At 37.7% G+C, this 24,681-nt stretch overlaps 1 long non-coding RNA gene across 5 annotated transcripts in view; it reads right to left on the bottom strand.

Moving 5' to 3' along the window:
- The window catches only part of LOC308072534, a 120,441-nt gene that overhangs the window by 27,686 nt on the left and 68,074 nt on the right, over positions 1-24,681 (bottom strand). For 3 of the 5 annotated variants that reach the window (XR_013931694.1, XR_013931697.1, XR_013931698.1), the window contains one exon: positions 12,255-24,681. This exon is cut by the window's right edge. This is a non-coding gene — a long non-coding RNA (uncharacterized lncRNA). The remainder of the gene's footprint in view (positions 1-12,254) is intronic. The other 2 variants (XR_013931695.1, XR_013931696.1) reach the window with 2 other exon arrangements.

The following is a 24,681-nucleotide window of genomic DNA, read 5'->3' as shown; positions in this document are numbered from 1 at the left end:
CGTGGATTGCACAATTTTTAGAGAAACAGTTTCAAAATACATATAAGTTATATGTCACATGGTCTACCTGCCTACTCATAACAACCCAAGAGAGGCAGCACTGGATAAAGGGACACATGAGCTCTGTGTCACAGTTTTCTTCAGTGTGGTTGTGCATCTTCTCATCTCCTCCTCCTATGTTCTAGCCCTCATCATAGGTTCTTGCCATAAAGGAGGACTCTCTGCCACTGCTCTGAAATCTAGTGTTAAGGGATATCATTGTAGATCTGGTAATTCTCCTAGTGTTTGGACAGGTAGCTCAATAACATCCTTTCTGCTTTAATTTGGCACTTTTTTTCCTCTCTAGATCCACAGAGGGTAAAAGGGGGTCAATTCAATTGCATAAAGCATCTATAAAGAATTTATAGTTTTGAAAGTTTCTTCAGAGAAATCTTTGAAATGTGTGTCTTTATTTCTGTAGTCCAATTCCATTTGGTACTATATATGTAAGTAAGCAGAAGTCTCATAAATAATGTGGTTTAAAGTAGGAAACAGCATTGAAAGCCAAGCACTATACAAAATTATAGTGATGAGTAATTTCCATTTACTTCACTGGATTTTGGATCAAATCTTTATAGCAGAGAATAAAGAACTGGATTAATCTCTTTTCCAATAAATAGTAAAATTGCCACTCAGTGGCAATGGGCACACAAAGAGTTCTTCATCACTATAATTGCTTTGATCTTACTAAAAAAACAGTTATCTCCAAAAATTCCATAAACAATGTAGATATAAATCTGTATGAAAACACGTGACAGATGTAACCAGAATCACACTTCAGTGTTCAAGTTTTCTTAATTAAAAACTGCTTTATACCCAGTATATTACATAGAGCACCTATGTTACATGTGTATTCTTTTAAAAATAATCAGATAATATTACATTTTGGAACTATGTAAATCTTCATAAACTCCTAATGAAAAGAAGCAAAGAGTATTTATCTTTAAAATCCAGACACTAAACTTGAATTTCCTCCTGGAAATTTTAATTAGCAATTTGAAAAATGCTAAGGCAAAGTATCTGCTCCCAGTTGTTTGTTTAGCTTAAATTAAATTATTTCTGAAAGTAATAGAATTAAAATCCTTTTAGTTCTTAATCAATATTTTATTTACATTTATTCTCCGTGTAGTGCTTGATTAGTTCTTTTGAAAAGGGTGGGGGAGCTTATTTCCTGTTTATTATATACTCAGATGTATCTGCATTTTCACTAATAGAAAAAAACTCTTGCAGTACAGAAAGACTGTAGAAACCATAAAATGATATGTTTTTTCAGGCGGGTAATTGGTATTTTACCATGTCTCAACAGGAATTACATTGGGTTTAGTTGATCTAAGTTCCTACATGAAATTTTCCTTCACTGGCAATTGCACATTAAACCATGGGCCTGATTCACTTAGTTTCACTTAAACTTCTGCAACATGAAGTGTATAGGGCAAGTAAAAAATTATCATTCATATTCAGTTACAATTTACACTCCAGCAGACCCAAAGTAAACAACTAAACCTGGACTGAGCCAAGCCCTACACCTACTGGAGCTCCACTGATCCTAAGGCCTCCACATAATTGTCCCCCATCAAACGCGCTTAATGACTAATCACACAAACCCAGAACATCATATCCCTAATACGTAAAGAAGCTGTTGGCACAGACATCACATCAACAACGATCAAAAAGGCAAAGCAAACGCTCTCTTCTATCTGTGCTAGATCTCTGAAGATTTCGCTTGGTCTCCTCCATTTTCACCATGACATCATTTGATTCAGCCTTACACTGTGTTCTGCAAAATGTTGTGTACACTAGTTCCAGTTAGATTTAAATCATAATAGCACAAGATTAGTTTAGACTGGTGGAGGGACAGAGAGATATATTATATATCATAATATACTTCAGAAAGTTTTTTTCAATTGTACTAGCTAACCATTATTTCTGTATGAGGTTAGATTCTGTAGAGTTCTTGGGGCTGTTCATGTCTTGTCTTGGGGACACGAGATGTGGTGTAGACAGGCCTCTAACCGCTTCTATCACCTTTTTAACCCAGCACGTGATATTCCCAGTGTTCCACGAGTTTGGCAGATAACAGCAGCCAAAGAGCCAGCTCTCCACAGGCATGGCCATGGAACAGGGGGAAGAAGGCAGTGTCCCCCCAGCAGTGTGAGCTGAAGGCAGCAGAAGTGGGGCAAAGTCAGGCAAGGTGCCTCAGGTTTTTTGCAAGGTGCTTAAGCCTTGATAGGTCTGTTAAGATCTGTATACCAGCAGACACATTGTGTTTACATCTGAGGTTTGATATATTTATGTATACAGTGGGTGAATGCCTCAGCAATGAAAATTAGCCGGTCCAGTGTTCCACCAAAACTGAAACCCAAACAGAAATTTTACGATGCGAAACAAACCTTTTACATTTAAATTTCTTTAATGTGCTTTTTTAATCTCCTGAGCCAGAACTGAAGTACAAACATCAAAATGCTAACTAAAGAAATTTTTCTTCCAAGATCTTTGCACCTATTTTATATAACTTGGACCTATTTTGCATAACTAAGAGAGTAGTTCATCTATGTCAGATAAACATCCAAACTGAAACTGTCGACCTTGAATGCTTATAATTAAGTAGTTGAGTCAGTATTTAGCAGTGATAACAAAGTGACTGGATTTGTTCCCCAGTATTTATAAAGGTGTACATGTACTGCCGAAAATTAGGGCAAGTGCAAGCCCTCTAGCACCTGCTTTACATCTTTCCTTCGCCCACATAGCAGATATGGGTTTCCAAAGCTTGAAGTGACTTTCTAAACTAAACCTTGGACATCAAACTTTAATTTATGGTTTGAAAAAGTTCAGAAAAAATAGCTTAAATGTTTGTACAAGGGGAGAAATGCAACTTGATCCAGGTCTTGGGGCAGACTGTACCCTTAGCAAGTGTGCTGAGGACACAAAACTGGAAGGTGTAGCTGATACACCAGAAGTTCATGCTACCGTCTAGGGAGACCCCCAAAAGTTGAAGAACTAGGCTGACCTCTGGAACTTCACAAAGTTCAACAAAGGGATGTGCCAGGTTCTACACCTTCTACCTCCCCAAGCACCAGTATATGATGGAGGGCCCCCTGAATGGAAAGCAGCTTTGCAGGAAAGGACCCAGGGGTCCTGGTGAATAGCAAGCTGACCAGGAGACAGCAATTTGTCCTTGCGATAAAAAGGTGGCTAATGGTATCCTGGGCTGCATTAGAAGGAGTGTTGCCAGCAAGCTGAGGGAGATTATCCTTCCCCTCTACTCAACACTGGTGAGACCATACCTGGAATACTATGTCCAGTTCTGGGCTCCCCAGTACAAGAGAGATACGGACATACATGGAGGGTTATGGAGAGATTTAAGTGAGGGTCCACAAAGATCATTAAGGTACTGGAGCATCACTCCTATGCAGAAAGGCTGGGAGAGCTGGTGCTGTTTAGTCTGGAGAAGAAAATTGTTGGGGGGATCTTATCAAAGCATAGAATTAGTTGAAGGGAAGGTGTAAAGATAAGGTCAATGAAGCCTTCTACAGACAATTGGAGGTAGCCTTGTGATCACAGGCCCTGGTTCTCATGGTGAACTTCAACTAACAAAGGTATCTTCTGGAAAGACAGTACAGCTGGGCACACACAGTCCAGCAGGTTCCTGCAGAGCCTTGATGGTAACGTTTTGATGCAGGTGGTAGAGGAACTGAAGAGATGAGGTGTGCTCCTGGACTTTGTACTCACAGGCAAATGTCTGGTTGGGGATATGAAGGTTGGGGGCACCCTCAGCTGCAGTTACCATTCTCTGCTTCTCTGATTCTGTGAAATGTGCTTGGCAAGTTTGAAAGAACAGCTCTAGGTAGGAAGTGATTCTCTGGTATCATATGGTGCATAGATAAACAGTATTGCAATATAGCTTACAAAACCCAGTTATACTGTGCATAATACTAGTTTCAAAAGCATGGAAAGGAAAGATATACACTGAGTTTGGAGTAGAAAGCTCCTGCCAGCTTCTTCAGGCCATCTTATTTATATGCATTTGCCATAGCACCATCACAAACCATCCTGGTCATCCAGGAAAGAATATCAACCAAAGTCTGTAAGTCTTCAGGTAGATGGAAAGGCAGGAGCTGACAGATGGAATCAATGAGCAGGCGTGCGTGCGCATGCACACACACCACCACCCCCCACACACAGACACATGCACACCCCCCACACACACCCCAGAGAGAAACTAGAAGAAATTACATATGAATACAATGGTAACTTTCTCGGAAACATCCATTATTTCTTCACATGTCCTAACTTAAGGTTCAGAAGACTGATTACTTTTACATGAGATAGCAGTAAAATAAGATAAAGTACAAAAACTTCAAAAAAGTCTAATTTTAATTTCATTTTTATATATTTTATCACGCATACAGTCTAATTATATTCATTGAAAATGTTCCTGATTACAATAACATTAGAGGTTTAGGAATGATGACCCCTAAAGCCTCGTATTAAACTATTTTTACATCTTCATGTGCAACTTAAAAGCTAATATTACTATCAACAGAAAATGAATTAATTTGATAAATAATCATGTTATGGTTTCAAATAAAAAAAGTATGTCAGGACTTGGATAGCAATTTAGTTCACTAGTCACACTAATGCATTATTCTAAGTTAATTAAAATGCTTTTAATTTTTTTGCTAATGCTTTTCATTTGCGTTCTGACCATTTCCTGATGTTTCAATTAGTTTTGTTCACAGACGTGTTATAATGAGCATCAAGTTAAGATCAAGGGTTACTAAAATTTATGACACTGTTACTCAACTAACCCTTGAGCCCTGTTTGGCTTCACAATATTTCAGATGACTTGATGTGTGTAAACAGCTAATTCAGCTGCTGTTACATATGTACTTAATGAATGTAATGACATTTATGGAACTAGTCAGAATTTTTCCAATTAAATATTTTCTGCTCCAAATGATATTCTGCCAAAACTGGAACATTTTGGAAACAAATACTGACTGATGAAGTTTTGACAGGTTTATTTCTAAACTCTAGAATAGGCTTCCTGGAAGATGAGATGGAAAACCTGAGTTTCTTGGGCCAAACACGATCATTTTGCCAAAGTCCCAGTTTTGCGAAAAGCTTTTGCACACTTGGCTTTCATTCCAGAGTGATGCAAAAAGATTTTCAAAGCCAGATTAAAAACACATAAAATGGGATACTCCTCCACTTAGCTCTAGCTCTTTGTTGGAATTGCCATCACTGGTCTGTAGCAGTCTCTCTGGCTTTATAATTTACTCATAAATTGTACCTCTTCACTTGGTGGGAAAAACCCTAAAAAATCCTGTTGGAAATGAAAGAAGAGGCTGTTTGGTGGAGCAGTGTTCCATTTCACTGCAAACTGTCTCCACAGGCTGGATGGCACTGAATTTTGTTGCCCTTAGGCTGAAGGGGAAGGAACTAGGCTCCGGACAGAGGAACAAAGAATCCAAGGTGTGAGCCTGGAGAGAGTCTGCAAGGCTGGACTGTGGGTCCTCCTGATGAGGAGAACGAATGACTGTTGCTCTCAGTGTCAGACATGTTCTTTCATCTGACAATGCCTAAATACTTCTAATAAATCTCAATCTAGAATACAGAAACAGACATATTGCAGAAAGAAAGAATTAAGATATCATAAGATAAAGGCAGGAAGCCTGAACCTGATTTGATAAAGCAAGGGTAATTCATGGTTCAGAGGGGTCAGGCTGATCAAGTGAAGATTGCTGAGGGACAGGTTTATTTAAATGATTTGGAAACAGGACTTTGAAATTTAGGGAAACCGGAGATGAGGATCTTGCAGCAATGGAAGAAGGAGACAATGGAGATATGACATCATATGATAGATGTCTCAACAGAAAAAGAACAGATTAAGCACAGCCTGGAGAAACAACAAACTGTAAGGGAAGGAACGGGCAAAGATAATTCCTAGCTCAGAACCATGGAAATAAAAATAAACTAGAACAAGATACAGTAACCCAAATACTTCAGTTTCTGCAGCCAACTTGCTGTTATTTGTGCGCTTCCGGAAGGACTGTGAACACTCTAATTGTTTTCCTACCCACTTGCAACTCCAGGAAAAAGATAAAAAGTGAAAAGTTTTCTTAGAATGTAATTTACTTTGTACATGCATGCACATAAGTAAAAGCTAGCCAGGTGCCTTCTAATTCAATAACTAAATTCAGTACTCTTCTGGTACAAATTAGTACTCTATATTCAGTTCAAATGCCAACAAACAATGATCTGATTTTTTGAAATAAAAAGTGCAAGACTTCTCAGAACAATAGTATCCTATGACTTACCAAGAATCATATGTTTATCACACTGCTGCCAAAGTACAGAGAAATTACAAATGGTTTAGATAATTTCAAATTACTTCTGGGCCAAGCACCCAATCTCAGAGATCTTAAAATAGAGCTGTTTAAAAGGAATTATCTCCCAAAAACAATTATTTCATTTCAGCAAGCTGTACCAGTAGCTTGCCAGTCTGAGATCTAATCTAGTGGCAGCCTTTGGCCTAATACAGTAATTATAGCTCATATGTCTAAAATTATTTTGTCTACTTAATCTGGCTAACTGGCTAACGGCATAGGAAGGTATACCGGTGATATTTAAGATATTGTAGGTAGCCGTTTGACTATGTAATTATCACTTGCTTGAACTGACATGACAAATATATTTAACCAGCAGCAGAGTTCACATGCATTCTTGGACATCAAACTCTGGCATAAAATGTTAAAAGTTTCTTGGTCTTCTCCATGAATTCTCTCAGACCGAAGAAGGTATAAAGAGAATTTTAATATTGCTCAGTTAGTTTATGCTACTTGTTGAATTTACCAAATGTTAGCTCAATCTCTTGTTTAAACAGCTAAACAATCAGTTGGAATATCTTACAGACACTGTTACAAGCGTGGTGACCAACAGCTAGGTTAGATCAGTCTGCACTGTACTTCAGGCATGATAAGCATATGTGTATATAGGCACACATTTCATGGCTAGGAAAAAAACCCCAAAGCAATAATGCAATCTTTGCATTATGGTTTCAGTTTGTGGCCTGGTCTGTTTCCAGCAGAAGCTAGCAGTGTCTCAGCACTAACACACCAGGAGACCTAGTACCTGAGACAAAGAATATACAAAATGCCGTAGTATCAATCCCCCTTCTTCCCTCATATATTCTCCTGCTACTGTAAAATTGTCATTCTATAAAGCTTTAGAAAGAGTTAATTATTAATCTTTCAGCTATCTCTTTGTTGATTCCTTTTTTATCATCTTAACCAAAAAAGAAACTCTCTCTTTAAAGATTGTTTCAAATAAATAATCCAGTCTCAGACCACTTAGGGTTCCATTTAAGAAGAAGATGAAATAAATTATTTTGGTTCTTCATAATATCTATTGATCTACTGGACAGATTTACAATATGATACAATTTCATTTATAGGGTATCTCATAATACTGACATCAACAACATGACTTACAGTGAATTTTAAACTCATTATCATAACATACCCATTAGAAAAACATCTTTGCTTTATTTATTTTTTTAGACTTGCTTAACAAAGAAAAATGTGGTTTATCCTGAAGAAAGGAATTCTTATGGCAGGATAACAATGAGATAACACCAGTTCATCAATAAATATCTGAAGGCAGCAGTTAACAGGTACGCTCAGCTTGCTGGGAGTTATAAAGCAAAATGCTCACAGTAAGCATCATTCTCCATTGTTCTACAGCTCAGGAAGACATTTTCACCATAATTTGGTTGGTGTAAACTAATGAAGATAACTGATGTGGTAAAACTCTTTGCTTATCTCTACTGAAAACAATTTCTACTGAGAGCAATTATGCTGGATACTGCACCTGGGGTGGTGTAATCCTGATGCACTTACAGACTAGGGGACAAGAGGCTGGAGTGCAGCCCTGCTCTCCAGAGCAGAAAGAGATGTAGAGGTTTAGGTTGATGGGAAACTCAATATAAGTCATCAATGTGCCCCGGTGGCCAAAAGGGCCGTATCGTGGATGCGTTAAGTACAGTATAGCTAACCAGTCAAAAGAAATTATTATCCCACTATACTCAGTATTGCTGTAGCCTCAACTGGAGTACTATGTGCAGTTTTGGGCTCTATAATATAGGAAAGATATAAAAATATTAAAATGTATCTATAATTAGAATATATCCAAAGGAGGGCAAAAAAAGTGGTGAAAGGACAAGTGGGCATGACTTACGAGTAGCTGAGGATACCAGGTTTGTGCAGCTCAGAGAAGAGGAGGCTGCAGGGTTATCTCATTTGTGGTCTACAACTTCCTCACAAGGGAGAGCAGAAAGGGGTGCTAATCTCTCAGATAGGTGGTTTAACTTTTAGGTTGCACTGTGTGGAGTCGGAAGTTTGATTCATTGACCCCCATGGCTCCCTTCCAACTCAGAATATTCCATGATTCTATAATTATTCAAGTACAAGGTAACAGAGAGCGATGTCTTAATATCATAGAGTAGAGCAATAATAGGTCTTAGGTATAATTAAGAGTCCTTAATTCTCAGTACTGGGAATGATGTGAAGTGCCCAACCTGCTGCATTTAAACACTGAATACTACACACCAAAACAGCAGCAAAAGCAACAGGAAAGCAAGCAAAAAATGTCTTTATAATAATAACAGTGTGTGATCTTGACAAATATATGTGAATTCTCTATGGGTAACAAAAAATCCATCAATGGTTCTAAAACACTTTTTCCCCCACCACAGAGCTAGATGTCTAAAATGAACCTAACATTCTTGTTAGTTATTTACAAATAATATTAGGTACTCTTTATTTTCATAACAAAAATGAATGAAAAGTCACCTTAAGAATTAAACAACACTGAGTAGGTGGGGTGTTTTTCACCCCTTTTTGCAGTGGAATAAATGACCACAGAGATTACAAGCAGTAGAGAAAGTTGCATTCTACTCTGCAATTAAAAATGATGGATAAAATGAGAATAGAACTGCAAAGCTGTCATTTTCAGATATTAAAAAGACAAGCATTTTTCTAGCTAACTGGAAAAATCATTTGCTCATCTACTTATTCTGCTTAGGTGTCAAAAAAAATAAAAGCTTTATAGCATTTAACATTTTAATGATTCAGAAGAGCAAACTTAGGCTTAGTCTTCCTCTCATTGAACATGATGAGAATTTTTGTCTTTAAAATCAGAGTAAGTGGACTTACACCCTTGGTTTTAAAGAAAAGTATTATTTGAGAAGATGATAATATAAGTATAGAATAATATGCTACAGTTCTGGTGACATAAATTTGGAGGTAAAAGTAACACTTGTTATTAAGAGTAAGTTTGGACAAATTTGCTTATTTTCATCTTGTGCTTTCTTCCATTTTATGAACTTCCTGAACAGTTTTATATCTGTGGGACATACATCAAGATTCCAGGAATGAACCACGCAAGGCTCTCCTTAAAAAAAGGGCCAGGATGTACTTTTTATTCCCCCATTAAGCCCGTGTTAAGCCTACAGTTGCTTAGGCTCAAGGGGAAAAAACTCCCTTGTGTCTGTGACCTTTGCAGTGTGCTAGGACAGTTTTGAGGTTTGTATTAAAGCAGGGTAATTCCCTAGGTGTGAACAAATAGTTCAAGTATAGAGTCACTGCTACATATAAGTAGCAGTGAAAAACCCATTCTAAAATACAGGTTTTTTTGAGAAGAATTGGTCAGTGAGAGCTCACCTGCTAGAGTACATTAAATGAACAGCTTCTCTGTTAAAAGACTGAGTATTAGCATGACAGCTAAAGGAAGATCACCAAAGATGGACACTGTGCTGGGTTCTCAGCTCCCAGAGGCACCACGGTTACATTGACATCAATAGATCAATGTAGTTTTTTCTGTGTGCGAGGGCTTGGCCATCCAAAGGCATTGAAATGTGACCCAGAGCTTGGTCTACCAAAGCTTTTTTGCAGTTCCCCCAGCACGGGAAAAACTGGGCAGTGTTCTACAGAACATACTAAGTGCAAGAAAAGACAAAGACTGCCACACAACACTAAGCTAATTAATGGTCACATCACAAAGAGTAGCCAGTGCTCTACTGCAATAAGATGTAACGGTTTCTTTCCTAGGGGGACTCTATGCTCTATCAACAATGATCAGCTGTTGCACTGCTTTGCTCGCCCTCACTGCTCGGTTGTGTGTTGAACTGGATGCCACTGAATATGACCCTGTCACCGTGCACTCCCAAATTCCTGAGATAATGTAATGACATCAAAAACTGTTGTCCTTATCTAAATACTTCTCTTTCTTTTCTGTAAAGGAAGTTAAGTAGCATCTGTGTCAGTAGTAAACAAAAAGCTGGGAGCCATTTGTAATCCTGGCATTATTGTCTCAAACTGTGAATTATGACTCTACCAGCCATGATGCTATCAAGCCACGTGTAGCCACTGTCACTGCATCACCGTTCCTCTGCAGCAGCATCTCCCTCAGCCACATTAATTTTATACTGTATTTCAAACTTTTTTCCACAAGAGCAAACCCAATGTTTCTACCTGGCCTTTAATCACTTCTGGTTCATATCAATATGTGTCAAAGAACATTACAACAATAATATATAACTCTAGGGAACATTGATATTATATAAACTGCAGCATAATAGTTAACATATTAAATTCAATATTTCAATTTAGCTATTCTCTGTCTGTTTCACTTGGCTTTAAACTAAACAAACCTCCAGTGCCAAATGCAGCAATTTGAACTGACCACCTACAGCACAAGATTAAGGAAATGAAAATATGCTGTGTATTTGTTCTGAAGCTAAAACCCCCTTCTCTCCAGCAAGGGAACTTCATTGATTATAAACCACACTGCTTTAAATTAAATAAAATGGAAATATATGAGCTATGGTGGAGTGAATTATAGTTTATTTAAAACTTTTCAATCACATAAACTCTAAAGGAGGTCACCCTTCTGCTAACAGAATTTTCCAGGCTTCTTTAGGATGAAAAAATTTATCTGTAAACCTGGCAACCTTATTGTAAAAGATAATACATGTAGTAAATGGAAAGAAGCTGATTTCAGTCCATAAGATGCTCTTTTATGTCTTCATTTTTACCCTGTCTGTAAACTTCTTCTTGTATAGATGTGTAAACACCTTTTGGGGCTCGATGGAGCAAACCCATGGTTTGCCTCTGCAGTCAGACCTCCAGAGGCTTCGATCTGGCCATGCATGCAGAAGACAGGAGCCACATGTGTAAATGTCACCCAGGCTCTGAACTTTGTCAACATCTCTCTAACTACTGTAGCATGAAGCAAGAACATAACTTTCTCCACTTGCCCAGACACAAAAGGTGACCTACACTGATGATATTACTCTAACTCAACTGAGCATGCCCCATGAGAAATGAACATCAACAGATGAGAGAAAAGGAATGACCACCACAGGCAGGGTGGCACTGCTACCTGTTTCTTATAAAAGAAAGTACATACACACTTCCGAACCTTGCCAGCTCATGTATTATTTCTTCTGCTTACCCAACCATCTCAACCAAACAAAAATTATACTGTAGATTAGCTCAGAAACGTAATAGAGTGTGATATAATGATCCTTTCGGTCTTGGAGTCATTACGATGCTTTCTCAAGTACAGGTAGAGTTGGTTGGAGGATGCAATTGTCTAGTTAAAAAGATGTATAGAAACCTAAGATCTCCTAAATTCAAAGAATTAATTTTTAATTAATTTCATTAGTTTCTATGCTGGAGAAGAGCAGTAGTATTATAGGTATTTCTCTGTGAGCTGTCTCCCATGCCCTCTGATTTAAACCAAATATTTAATGTATTATTCAGTATAGATTTCAGTGCTGTCCTTTATGTCCACTAAAGAAGCACGACTGAAGACCCTCCAGAGCATTCAACTCCCATGTAGTGGAAATAATTTCTATTTTTCTCATTTATTTGAAATCTGCTTAACTCGCTTACTTTGTATTACTACACACCTGTGTGACATCTGAGAGGCCTGTCCAAGTTACAGGTCAACTCAGAGAGGAGAAGAATCACAGGAAAAGAAGAACATAGTAAACGTTCAGTGCATACTGAGTACTAGGAATCAGCAGATCACTTAAAAATATATAAAATTGATCTCAGCCATAGCATTGGAATTTAACCTAAATTATAACAATTTTTAATAAGAAATTTACAACCCAGTTTAAATGTCAGTCTTCTTCATAGAGTTCCTACCTTTACTGTAGTTCATGATGAAGTAGCATACTGGATAGCTGCTGCTACACTTGCTTTTTGTTTCAGTGCACCTGTTCCATGCCTGCACGCCAGTTCTATGGATGGTAGCTTGGAAGATCAGGAGAATTCTAATTAATAAATAAGATATTAACAGCAGTAATGGAACATCTGTAATATTAGGAAAAAGAAGAGATACTATATTAAAAGGTCCATAAAGCATTAGCAGATCCTGGTTTGCCATGTCCCTCCTCAAGGTAAGCAAGTAAGAAAAGCTTTGTTCTTTCTCAAGTGACTCTCATGAATGAAAGCATCAAGGTTTGTAACTAATTTCTGAGAGACTGAGTAACAGCAGACCTTTTAAGAGGTCTCAGAAAGATGTCACCTATATCCAGAGAGTGATGTCAAGAGAGACAGACAGAATGTTAAAATTAAGGACCAAAAGACTGAGAACAGGCACCCCTAGAAAGGCCACAGGGGTGAGTTATGTGGTCAGTCTTCTCAGAAGTCAGCCAAGAATTACTATTCAGCCTATTGTGGCAAAGACTTTTTAATATCCTTCCTTATAATGATAGAGAAAATTAAACCGTAGTCATTTTATAGTTAACACATTCCCAAACGGTTAGTTTTATTCACAGAGATGGTTCCTCTCAATATATTTTACTAAGCTCCACTCTAGTAGATTGGTAATTGTGGCTTCGGTCCAACAAAGCATACATAAAAGTGAACCTGTGAGCAGCTGAATTGATTTTAGTGAAGTATAGATATGTTTGAGGTATTCATATGCTTAACTGCTTTGCTGTACCGTGGTTTAGATGAACAACATCTCTATATTATCCTATCAGCCTGTCCAGCAATGCAATGGAGCCAGCAAAAAGTTAATGTGATTGTTAAGTCATTGGAAATAGGGCATGCACAAGCCTACAAAATGATTTTGTGGAAGCATTTGTCTGAAATTAGTTCTTGCTTTTTCAAATTAGCTCATTTTTCTGAATAAGAGAGCTGACTATTCTGTGCAAAAATGGAGAAATTAAATAAAATGAACATACTGAGTTATTAATCAAATTAATAGGTGGCACCAAATTGTAGCTTAAGAGCACATCTGAAAGGAAAAAGGCTGTTACAAAGATCAAACACAAAATTTTATACATTTTATTCATGACAGAAAAAATATTATTATTCATGCATTTTATTAGTCTTGAATAATATCCTCCTAATTAAAATTAGTGCCTGCTAGATTCCTCAAATAGCATTTTAGCAACAATAAAGAAAACAATCCACATTTCCTGTAAATACTTTGCTGCACATTAGAAATAATTATCAATTCATTTACTTAAATACCAGGCTTTTGTTACAATAGTCAGTGAGGCTTGTGCTATACAGCAAATTAGATTTCAAAACCCAAGCATGATCAGAATGCGGGGGCCTGTGCTGAAAAATCAGGAAATGGTGCTGATCTCAGCAGGTAAAATTTTTGCGAAGGATCTGTGCAGCTTCGAACCACCACCCAGATGGGCAGCGAGAGGCAGGTGTGGAAAGAACACCTGAAGACCAAGAACCAGAAGTCCAAGAACTGTCTGAGTTGCCTAACCAGGCATGACTCTCACCCCAGTGAAAAGAGCAAGTGAGCATTTGCAGAACCATCTGGGAGATTAGATCCCATGACACTTTAGGCTAGAAAGACCCACTTTTTTTGGAAGAAAAGCAAAAGATGCATAAAAATTCAGATAGGTGTCTCAGTACTCTAAAATGCACCTCTGTGTACACCTGTGGTTATGGTCTGAAGTAACTTTAAGCCACAGGTTATTTAATTTTTTCTCTCTCTTTTTTTCCTTCCCTTTGAGAAGAGGGTTCAGGGGCTGCTGAAATCAATGGAAAGCCTTTCTTTGTATTGGTGATGTTATATATTATGTGTGAAAACAGTGATGCATCATCTCAGTTTGCAGACAACCGAACACAAGTACTATCCTTCATCTACACCGCACCTGAGCCAGAAGGCTACCTAAGATCTCATTTGAGACCTTCTCTAATCTTCCTGCCCTAAACAAGATCAGAAGTGAAGTTTATTCCTTTGCATTGCAAAGACATCCCAAGGGCTTTAGGCCTTTTAGGAGACAAGCCATGCACGAAAGCATTGTCAATATGTCTTTAGAATTTTACAAACAGTAAGTAAAGGCAGAAATAGTTTCCTGAGTTACTGGTTTTCCTCAGGTGATTAGATAGAGGTTTTACCATAGATTTTCCTCTATCTATTACAGTAAGATTGTTTTAACTGTGATCCAAGGACATAAGAGAAGTATAAGACTAATGTGAAGATACGTACAATTTTTCTATTCTGTTTCAAATGAAAAGTATTCTAATTTTTTTTTATTTCATGGAATATTTTCAAATTTCAACTATATGTTGTTGTTTAAAATATGCATGCTAAAGAGTTGGTATCTTCCCATGGCACAAAGATCTCAGTTTTGCTTAAATGTAGACTTCAGTAGTTAAGTACCCATCAGTCTTTTTGTCTGTTTTCACTTCTTAACCAAAATCGTGGAACAGACTATTATTAAAGATGTGTTATGTAAGTATTTATAAAAACAAGTACATATAAAACCCATGATTTTCTTCCCATCCGGACAATAGTAGGATAGACAGTATTTAAGCAATTTTCCTGTAAATATTTTCCTTATTTCCTGATGAAGCCAGGATAATTAGAACTAGGCTTGCCAAAACTACCAACTGACTAGTTCTATAAAACTATGTGGGGCAGAATGCTAAGTAAATAAAATATTTATATTCATCAACCTGATGGAAACATAATGAAGATGTGGAAGAAATTCTGGCTGGCCTAGGGAAAAAAAAAAAAAAAAAGCAAGCAAAAAAGCACTTGTATTCTGTTCCAGTTACTTAAATACATTTCCTCCAGTTTTCTATAAAGTCTAACAATATTACACCCATTATTTTAAGCAAGAGTAGGAACTTCACCTAGCAAGTAAGTAACATGTTGAAACTAAAAGACAATCGTCGCTCCAAAAGGCTTAGTATCAAAACAAGCAACATGAAATGAAAGAGGAAAGTAGTTACATCCTCTACTGCACGTGGGTGAGGCCAAGACACAGACACGGTCCATAAGTGTTTGTGATGATGGCAGAGCCAGCCGCGTAGCCTAGGCAGTTACAGGTTAAGGATGTGTGAAAGTGAAACCAAACTGTCAGCCAGCCTCACACATTAAGGGGGAAATTTTCCTAACATGATCTCCAAAACAAAAATTAACCTCAGATAACTTTAGATAACTAGCCTTTGAGTCATTTCCCTAAACACAGGTATCAAATGCCATTTGAGATACATTAAGGTATCACGAACTTCTGCGAGGGGCTGGCAGATGCAACACAGGGCATACAGGAGATCCAGACATCTGCACCAGCAGATCGGGTGCCCTGCAGCATCTCAAACGGTTTAGATGTTTATGCTGGGCAACTAAAACAAACCCTTAATTGAAAAATATTTATCAGGGTGTCTCTATAACCAGTAGAATGAAATACTTACCTGCAGCAAGATGAACAGCTCTCTGGAGGTACCACTCACCGCTGACTTTAGAGACCTCGGTGCTCCTGAAAAATATTCAGAATTCAGGCAGTTAAATTTTTGCATATTATTTTTTATATTTTTCAGAAAAAGTATCCTGGCCAGCCTTAGGCAAAATAAGCAGTGATTTGTGTTGCTTTTTTTGTTTTATTCAATATTTTATTTATTTATTTTATTCTTTAAATTAAAAGATTTGGTTAAATGGTTAAAAAATGGTAAGCATACATGAAAAAAATCAGCACCATTCATAATGTCTGCATCAGAAGGAAAACCCACAGTAAACTTTAGAAAAATTTGATTCTCAGTAACAAGTGCCAGATTTAACCTAGAGTACCCAGGATCTGGAATAGCAAAACGAACATAAAGATGATGTTGAAATAGCTTTAAGTGAGAACTACATTCTAATTAATTAAGCACAAGCCTTTAGAGGAATTACAGCTGTACTGTAGTGAAATTGGTTGTGGATACTTAGAACTTTTCAAGGCCAGAACATACATGATCACTGTTATATAGCAATGATGGCTGGTTCAAGACATAGGTCCTCTGCACTGATTTTTCAAAACATTTCAGTTTATCTCCCTGTGACAAGACCCACATATATCACATGGGAATTTTCCCTTCTGAGATCTGCTTTCTTAACAGGTTCCACTTCAAAAGCATACTCAATTTTGCTTTATATTCTTGTTTTCAGAGTCCTGTGTAGTCCTTGTCCTCAGGCATCCCTGATTCTGATACCAGCATTTCAGTGCTGACGTTGAACAAGAGCTTTAAGATACCTCCCAGCAAGACTTCCCAAGCAGCTATCACCTACACCTTCCCCCAAATCTTACTGCACAGAAGAAATTTTGCAAGTTCAGGTCTGTTCTTCATCACTTCAGAAAGTGTTTGTCATTTGGTGCTCCCCCTGCAATGTTGCCCTTGTTTGTATTTTCCATCATGCTGTACACTGGCCCAATACCTGATCCCTCCCTGGTGTGTCATCTGCATTTTGAAATTCCCTGTCTCCTCTCTTAAACAGGGGAGTAACTTAGGCTTCCCAAAGAGTATAAGCTTCTCAAAGATCCCTTTCAAGTCTACACTGACAGTCCGCCTTTTCTGAAAGAAGTGAATATATGAGCATTCAGAATTGAGTTATGAATACTGAAATAATCATATTTATCTTTTCAGGGTTTGGGGGGTTTTACCACTCTGGCATCACGAGAAGTGTTTGTTTGTTATAAACACTTGCTTGCTGTCAGTGAGACATTCAATATTTCTCATTGGTTTTGTCATTCAAGGAATAACTTAGATGAATGCAACCTTCTGTGGTTTGTAGGTTGACCCTCTCTGTTCAACCCCAAAATACTACATTTCACTTGGAAAAATCCATACAATCACGATATATCCTGGGTTTCTTAAGAATGCTTGATACATGAGGAAATTCTACACTACAAAATAAATGACACTCAAACACATCTACTATGATCACATCTACCAACAAAGACTTGGCATGAATAGCTTCACTTATATCTTTTTATCTGGGTTGAAAAACAGGGTTAATCAGTTTGTGATGCTGCACAGAACACATATGGCGCTCTCAGGTGATGGCCATACCCACAAGCAATCTCAAGGTAAGACCCTTGAAGTCAGAAAGAAACCAGAAAGGCTCTCTTCTGTCAGCAGCTCTTCCTGACAGGTTTTGTTGACAAGTGAACATATGAACAAACTTTCGCAAAAGCTATTAACATGCTCAGAAGTTTTGCAATTAAATGATGTATCTTAAAAATGTCTTGTGTCTTTCTTCTTTCAGACCATATGCACTTAAATTTATAAGCATAAATGTTATGTGAAAAAAATAATAGGGAGGTATCTGGAGGAAAGATCACATTATCTTTCCATTACATTATTGTGATTGTGTTTTGGATGCCACCCTACCAATTGAAGTGTGAGTTTCATTGTTAATTTCATTCAGACATGAATTTCTACATTCAGACTACCGTTCTACATCTTTTTAGGCAAGACCTTTCATGCACAGCATGTTGACAGACAGCCACCTCCTTCAACTGCACTGTTCAGGCCTCCCCTGAAGGTCAAGGAAAATTTCTAACTGCTGAGGGGAACCATGAGGGGATTAGCTTGTTAAATATATTGCTAACAAAATTAGAGACAGACCCTAAGGAAAACTTCAGATCCAAGGCCACATTTTTCAGTTTGGCATCTCCTTATAACCACATGAGTTTGCTCTGAGAGAAGAGGCGCCAGCCACTTAGAACATGCCCCAGCTGGAAAGCTGAAGGTCATTCTGTATCATCCAGGCACACCATGAATTCAAGTAGCCCAAAGCCAGATTCTCTTCTGGATATGACAGGCTGGGAGCCATGTCCCTTGATTCATCTTCACTTTCCTCTCTAACAGTGTTTTTTCCATGTGGAGGAAAGAGCTGAAGAAAGCAACTGCCATATAATGTGGAGAGCAGGCAGAGGATTCTTCTGGGCTAGAATATCAGAACTTCAAAGAAGGAAACACTGTCACATAATCATACAGTCTGTCTGCACACTTCACATTTTCCCCTTGGCCTTGGAGGAGAAAAGTTGTCATTATATTTATGGTTTGTTACACATAAAATATGATTTATTTCAATTTATGCAATTTACATTATATTTGTAAGCAGACATCTACTGTCCAAGCAATGCACAGTAACCTGAGGGACCCGGGGCTACGGTCACTTATTTAGCAAGCAATTACCTCATAAAGCAATTATCTCACAAAGACTAGGGAAATAAACTGTACCTGACAAAGCTATTGCTGAATAAAAGATTCCATCCTGGGTTTCTCTAAATACCTTTGTTTTAACTCCAAAAGTCATCACCAATAGCTGATGGAAAGCATTACAAGACAGCAATGAGAGCAGGCTTAAAGGGTGCAAGTGCTTATTAAAGCAACACTTTTCAAAAGACGATTTACACGGTTCCATAGAAGGAAATTGTAGGTATTCCATTACCGTCTGCTTTAAACTATGAGTAAAGTTTCAGTCACGAGTCCTAACATTCTTATCTTTCACAGACAGATCAAAAATTAAAAGGTGCCCTTAAGCTTCAGGACCACGCTATCCTGTTACCCAGCTTCAACAAACTGTTGGGATCACCCAGTGGGGTTCAGAGCAATACTGAATGCTACTGCTCACAGTCATGCTGCTCTCCTTTCACACTGCACCCTTGTCCCAGCGGAAAAGATTGAGGTGCTTCCCAGCTTTTCTGTGCCAGTCCGGCACTGCCTGGGTGCAGTTTTCCATGAGTGTTATTTCTGGACTGTGTATCAGAAAAGACAGTATAATGCAGGGACCTGAGTCAAGCACCTTTAATTCAATACAGATGCCCACTTGCTGAAGACTTGCACAAAAATAATGTTTCTCCTCAATTTTCACTGGGGTTAACACCAATGAAACTGCTTATACATTTTTGCAGTAGCATCTTTGTAGCTTGACAGGAGGTGATAGCACAGTGGTAATAGTTATCTATATTTCCATATTTCTGTATTTCCAGGCAACAGACCTGCAAAGTCAGTATGTTCTACGTGTTCCTGCATTGCCACTTACTCAAATGCATTGTTAAACTGAATTTAAAGGTTTCAGTTTGTGATGTCTGTCTAATTGTGCTTTGGGGGTGTGTGGGTGTGTGTGGTGAAAATGACATAACTTTCACTCTGCCTGTTTTAGATTTCACTCATTCGGATGCCTTATATTTGTTCACAGCACAATATCAAGAAAAATCAGATAGGTGGATGACCTGGCTCAGTCAGGTAGTCTTTAACCTGAAATGGAATTTGCATGCAGCAACATGTCAGGAGTTGATGAAAAAAATAATCGTTCCTTCTGTATTTATTTTCCACAATTTTAAAAGTGAACACAGCGATCTTCTATCCTCTTGTCTGACTTTTAACAGTGCTTGAGCCTGCACAGCGGCTCAACCTGATCACATGAGGAAGAGATACATTTACAAGCAAAGACCAGAACGCTGATCTTTAGTAAATCATTGCAGTTTTAGTGTAGACCACAGATAGCAGCTTAGGATATGACCACTTCTATCAACACATAAAAACTGTTTATGCAAGGTGCATGTCTTTTACATTTATACCTACTCTGTGGTCACTAGTTCACCTCCTATTCTTTGGAGAAGTAAAAGACAAACTGCCTGACATGGCTGGGACAGAAATGGACATGTGAGTAACATGGTACCAGAAGACCAAGAAGTGCCAGAGTAAACTGGCAAATAGGTATCATGACTTAATTCTTTAATTCTCTGTCTTGAAAAGCAACACCGCTGAAGTCTAAGTAGTGCAACCTGTCTGAAGTTCATTCACTTGGTTTCTCATTAAGCTTGTTCCTCAAGGCTAATCTGCATCTTTAATTCTGTTTTGTGTGCTCTGAATTATGTGGTTCCTTTTTTTTCTACCATTGCATAAAATGATTCGGTAGTTACTTTGCATCTTGGAATAAATACTCTATTTACAATATTACAATAAGCTTGTAGGGGAATTCAGTTGTCACTCAAGCAAGAAACTGGAAACTCAGCCTTCAGGCTCAGGGGTTTAGAAGTGAAAGCTAACAACTTTCATACCATTCTGAGCAATATTGAGACCCTTATTTTCAAATACACAGAGGAGTGGCAAAGGCAGAATTCCACCCACCTGCTCGACTTCAGTATCCTCAAGCCAAAACTGCAGTCGTTGTCCTCGATGAAGAACTAATACATCTTTTAATTTGAGCCTCATGTAGATGAACTTGTCAGAAGTGCCGGAGACACTTCTGCCCTGCAAAAAATAGCTGAACTATCACTTAATATACAATATATGCCATTGCCTCAAAAACTGTCTAAACATTTGAGAAAGTTCCTATGTCTGTAAGAATGCACAGGAAAAATTACATGATACCAAGATGGATTTCATTGTGCTCTGAACAAAAACTTGTCATAAATTTGTTACAGAGGACAAAAATCCACTTCTTAAATGCCCAGTCCTGGTAAGTTTGCTACTGCTCACGTAGAACCATGCTATTCTGCAACACGTATCTATCTGAGCTGTGAGGAAGACAGTTCTAGGCTTCTCCACCCTGGACTAACCTCGGTGAGATGTCAGAGGAAACTATGCCCCTCTAATTAAAGGACAGGATATTACACATATTGATAGGGTATAGGTCAAGTTACATTTTTTTGGTGGTAAGGTTACACATCTATCTTAATTGAAGCAACACCTTTTGCAGAGAGGGTAAGGAATCTGTCCTTACCAGATCATCTGTCCATGCTGGTCTGTTAATATTTCTCCCTAAAGACACAGGCTTTTCAGATAATTTGAGGTTTTCTGTCCTGCCTCTGATAGGGAGTGCTGGTTCTTTTTTAAAATCCTATTACAATCCTATACATGTGAAGCATCTATGTGTACTCAAAACGACTTTACAAGAGATAAAATGAATGCTAGGGAATATTCTGTAGCAAAGCAGTCAACCCTGAGCATACAACATCACTGAAGATAAATAAAGTTGGAAAGAGACTCTTTTTGGTTTAATGCCATTCCTATGAAGAATGCATTTTACAAGATATATGTATACATTTATAAGAATCTGGTATATAAACATGAGACAGATTTACAGCTGGAAGTCACAGAAAGCCATGGGTAGGGTGAGCACAAAAGACTGTTGCAGCTGAAACCAGAAGGAATATCACAGCTCAAGAAAGTAATTTCCACTGTTTTTTTCTCCCTTCTAAGATTTTAAAAGGAATCTGGTTTTGAATGGGGGTGAGATGGTCTAAGACTGCGACTTTTGAATTCTGTTTTACTTACCCATTACTGAAGGTGAATTAGTGCAAAGCTGGTTAATCTTCAATAAAATGCATATTCGTTGTAACGATATGGTCCGAAACAAAAGGATTAAAATCTCTGAATGTTCCAGCTCTGCAAGAAGTAATAAAATACCATGTAATATACACCTGAGAACAATCTATTGCTTTTAATACATGTACAATATATTATTTTTCCCTAATGCACACACATAACTCCTCTTCACATTCCTTGAGTTTTTTTAGAGGGGTGTTGTGTTAATCTGCTGAAGGTCGAGCTGAGAAAACTGATAAAACAAAGCAAGTGCTCTTAGAAATTGTGTCACGTCATATTAGGCTTACAGATAAATGGGCATTAGCTGTAGCTAGAGGTACTTATCAGTTCATCAAATTCCCTCACGTCTCCTATCTTATCTTTGGGTTCAATTTAATGTTTTATAAGTTATTAGTGTGTAATTGGGTTTGTGTATTTGTACGTTAAATACAGAAGCAGTGGGTGTAGTCTAAAGCACAGTTCCTCACTGTACTACTTCCCTATGACTGGCCACAATATAGAAAATCATAATTCAGTGTGATGGGTAGTAATTTGCCTGAAATGGATGATATTTTATCAAGAAGTAAAATTTGAATCTGTATCTTTGAAGAATTGTTTGTGGTTTTTCTCTCAGTGTCTCATTTGTGACTTTTTTTTATATAGCTTGGGAGTTTCATGACTCAGAGAAGCACTAGAGCGCAGATATGTTGACAGATCTCCTTTGTGTCATTTTATTTAAATAGAATCCTTTTTCTAAACCTCCAGATAATGCAATGTTAAGACATACCTTTCCACTTTTAAATACCTCCCACTTTTTCTGTGGTTGTGGAATAGTTACTTCTTCCACTGCACTCCAAAGAGTATATACATTGTACAAAAACTAAAAAAAAAAAAAAACCAACAAAAAAAAACCAAACACCAAAAACCAAAGAACTAAAAAAACCCCAACAACCAAACCATAAAAATATGCTAAAAAAAAAGAAGCTTCTTTTACAAATTATGTTAGGGCAACTAATTTTCTTTAGTCTTTTAATTAAGGACAGTGCAAATTGCCTTTTGTGAGAACACAGTCAGATAAAACAGATGATAACATTATTCTACATGTATGAGCAAATAAATCATTCTTTCTGTACCTCTGCGCTGCTAAGAATTTATTTTAATCAACTAAAAATTAAATTAATGATGTATTTCCATATGAATTTCTAGACTGGATGAGAAATAGGACTTACGGTTCATATTTCTGAAGCTGAATAATTTCATTTTTTTGTCTATGTGTCAGAATACTCTAGCTGAAATGCTGGGCTGTATTTCCTAAAAGCAATGAGAGAACTAATAGCCAGGATAATGAAGAGTGGACAGATTTACACGTCCTTTCTCCCCTGACTGCTTCTGGTCTTCAGAGGAGTATTTATCACCTCACCATTGGGAGCATCCTGAACGCAACCTGACTCACATTTCCTGAGGTGACTACAAGGAGACCTGTGTCACAGGGCTGTCTCCTATCTCCTTTCTCCAAAATATTTTCATTTAGTGGTTTCATCTGGGCCTTTAGGACTGCTTTAGACTGCTGCAGGCCTTTCTATTTGATAAAAAAAGCCTGAAATAGGTGTGAAAGTCTCACAACGATGATGAAAAATATAAAAGCAGGGAAAGAGAGATTAAGAGATAATCAGAATGATTTCTCACCCCAGTTAATAAGTAATGTACCTTGAATTGTTTGAGAAAGAAAGGAATGAAGGATTTTATTTCTTATTACTTTTGCTCTTCATTGAGCTTTGCATCTTTTGTTTTTAAACATTTCCAGACATGAAACGGATGCTTGAAAAGGTGTTGTGATAAAAGCTCTGGACTGATTCTGATTTCCTAAGAAAGAGCACAAAATATCTGGTGGGTGTATTAAAAGGAAATGTGAAGCAAGTAGAGAGATTTCAAAGCAAAGTAAAAAACATAAATGGATGCAAAAGTGAAAGAACTGGGCTTGTCTAAAAGAAGGGACAGTCATAACAGTTCACAGACACAGTAGTTTGCTTCAGTGGAGAAGATAATATATGTTATTTCTGTACTGGTAGTGGGATAAAAAATAATAGTGAACACTTCAATATACAAGATGCAGGCTAGCCTGGGAAAATATTTTATCAGAAAGGCTAATAGGTATTCAGCTACACTGAAGAGGTTGTGAGACTACCACCACTTTAAGAACAGATTAGGCAAATGTGTTAGAAATACTGAGAATGTCCGTATTTGTTGGGCTGATCCTGACATTAGCCTAGAGATGAACTGCATAAACCCTCCAAGTCTTTTCTAGACTCCTAGCCTAAGATTTGAAAATGATCTTACTGGTAAGATGCAACAGAAGGACTGAGAATCCAGCTGTGGCCTAATATCTTTCATAAGTACCACTACTCTAAGGACCAGGGGATTACTGGATTACCAAAATATTGGGTAAATTTATTTTAATGCTTTAATTTCATGAGGGCCTGATCCATAATGGTACAGACAAGACTGGAATTCACTCTCCTTAAAAAACAGAGGGAAGGGAAGAATTTTTGTCCTTGACTGACTGAAAAGGCTAATAGAAAAATCAGTATTTTTCATTCAGTTCTCTGAAAGGTGGTTTATTGTGGTTATTTTTCAGTTCTGTGTGCATTTAATAGAGAAAAATCTTACACGTTTTCACAGAAGCTTTATCTGAACATACTGCAAGATCAGTTCTTGTTCCAGCTGTCCAGTTCCAGCTCTGGTTCAGAGCCAAAACTACTGCATAAACCTCAGCTCTCAAAATCATATTTAGCTGGGGTGGATTTGACTTCGGAGAAGCTATATATGAACAAGTCAGTATGCGCAACTTATTAGCAGACAGAAATAGCTGAACTTAGATGATGCAGATGCTATTTGTAGAAAATTAAGTTACGTTAGTAGCTTGTCTGAGAGCAGCAGATACTTTCTGTTTGCCACTTCATTTAGGCTTGAGAGAAGGAAGGCTGGCTGACTTGTAAGGACAGAAGGAAAGGCA

The sequence above is a fragment of the Falco punctatus genome (genome assembly GCF_963210335.1).
Source record: "Falco punctatus genome assembly, chromosome: 13".
Lineage (NCBI taxonomy): Eukaryota > Metazoa > Chordata > Aves > Falconiformes > Falconidae > Falco > Falco punctatus.
This window is presented reverse-complemented; position numbering and strand designations above follow the sequence as displayed.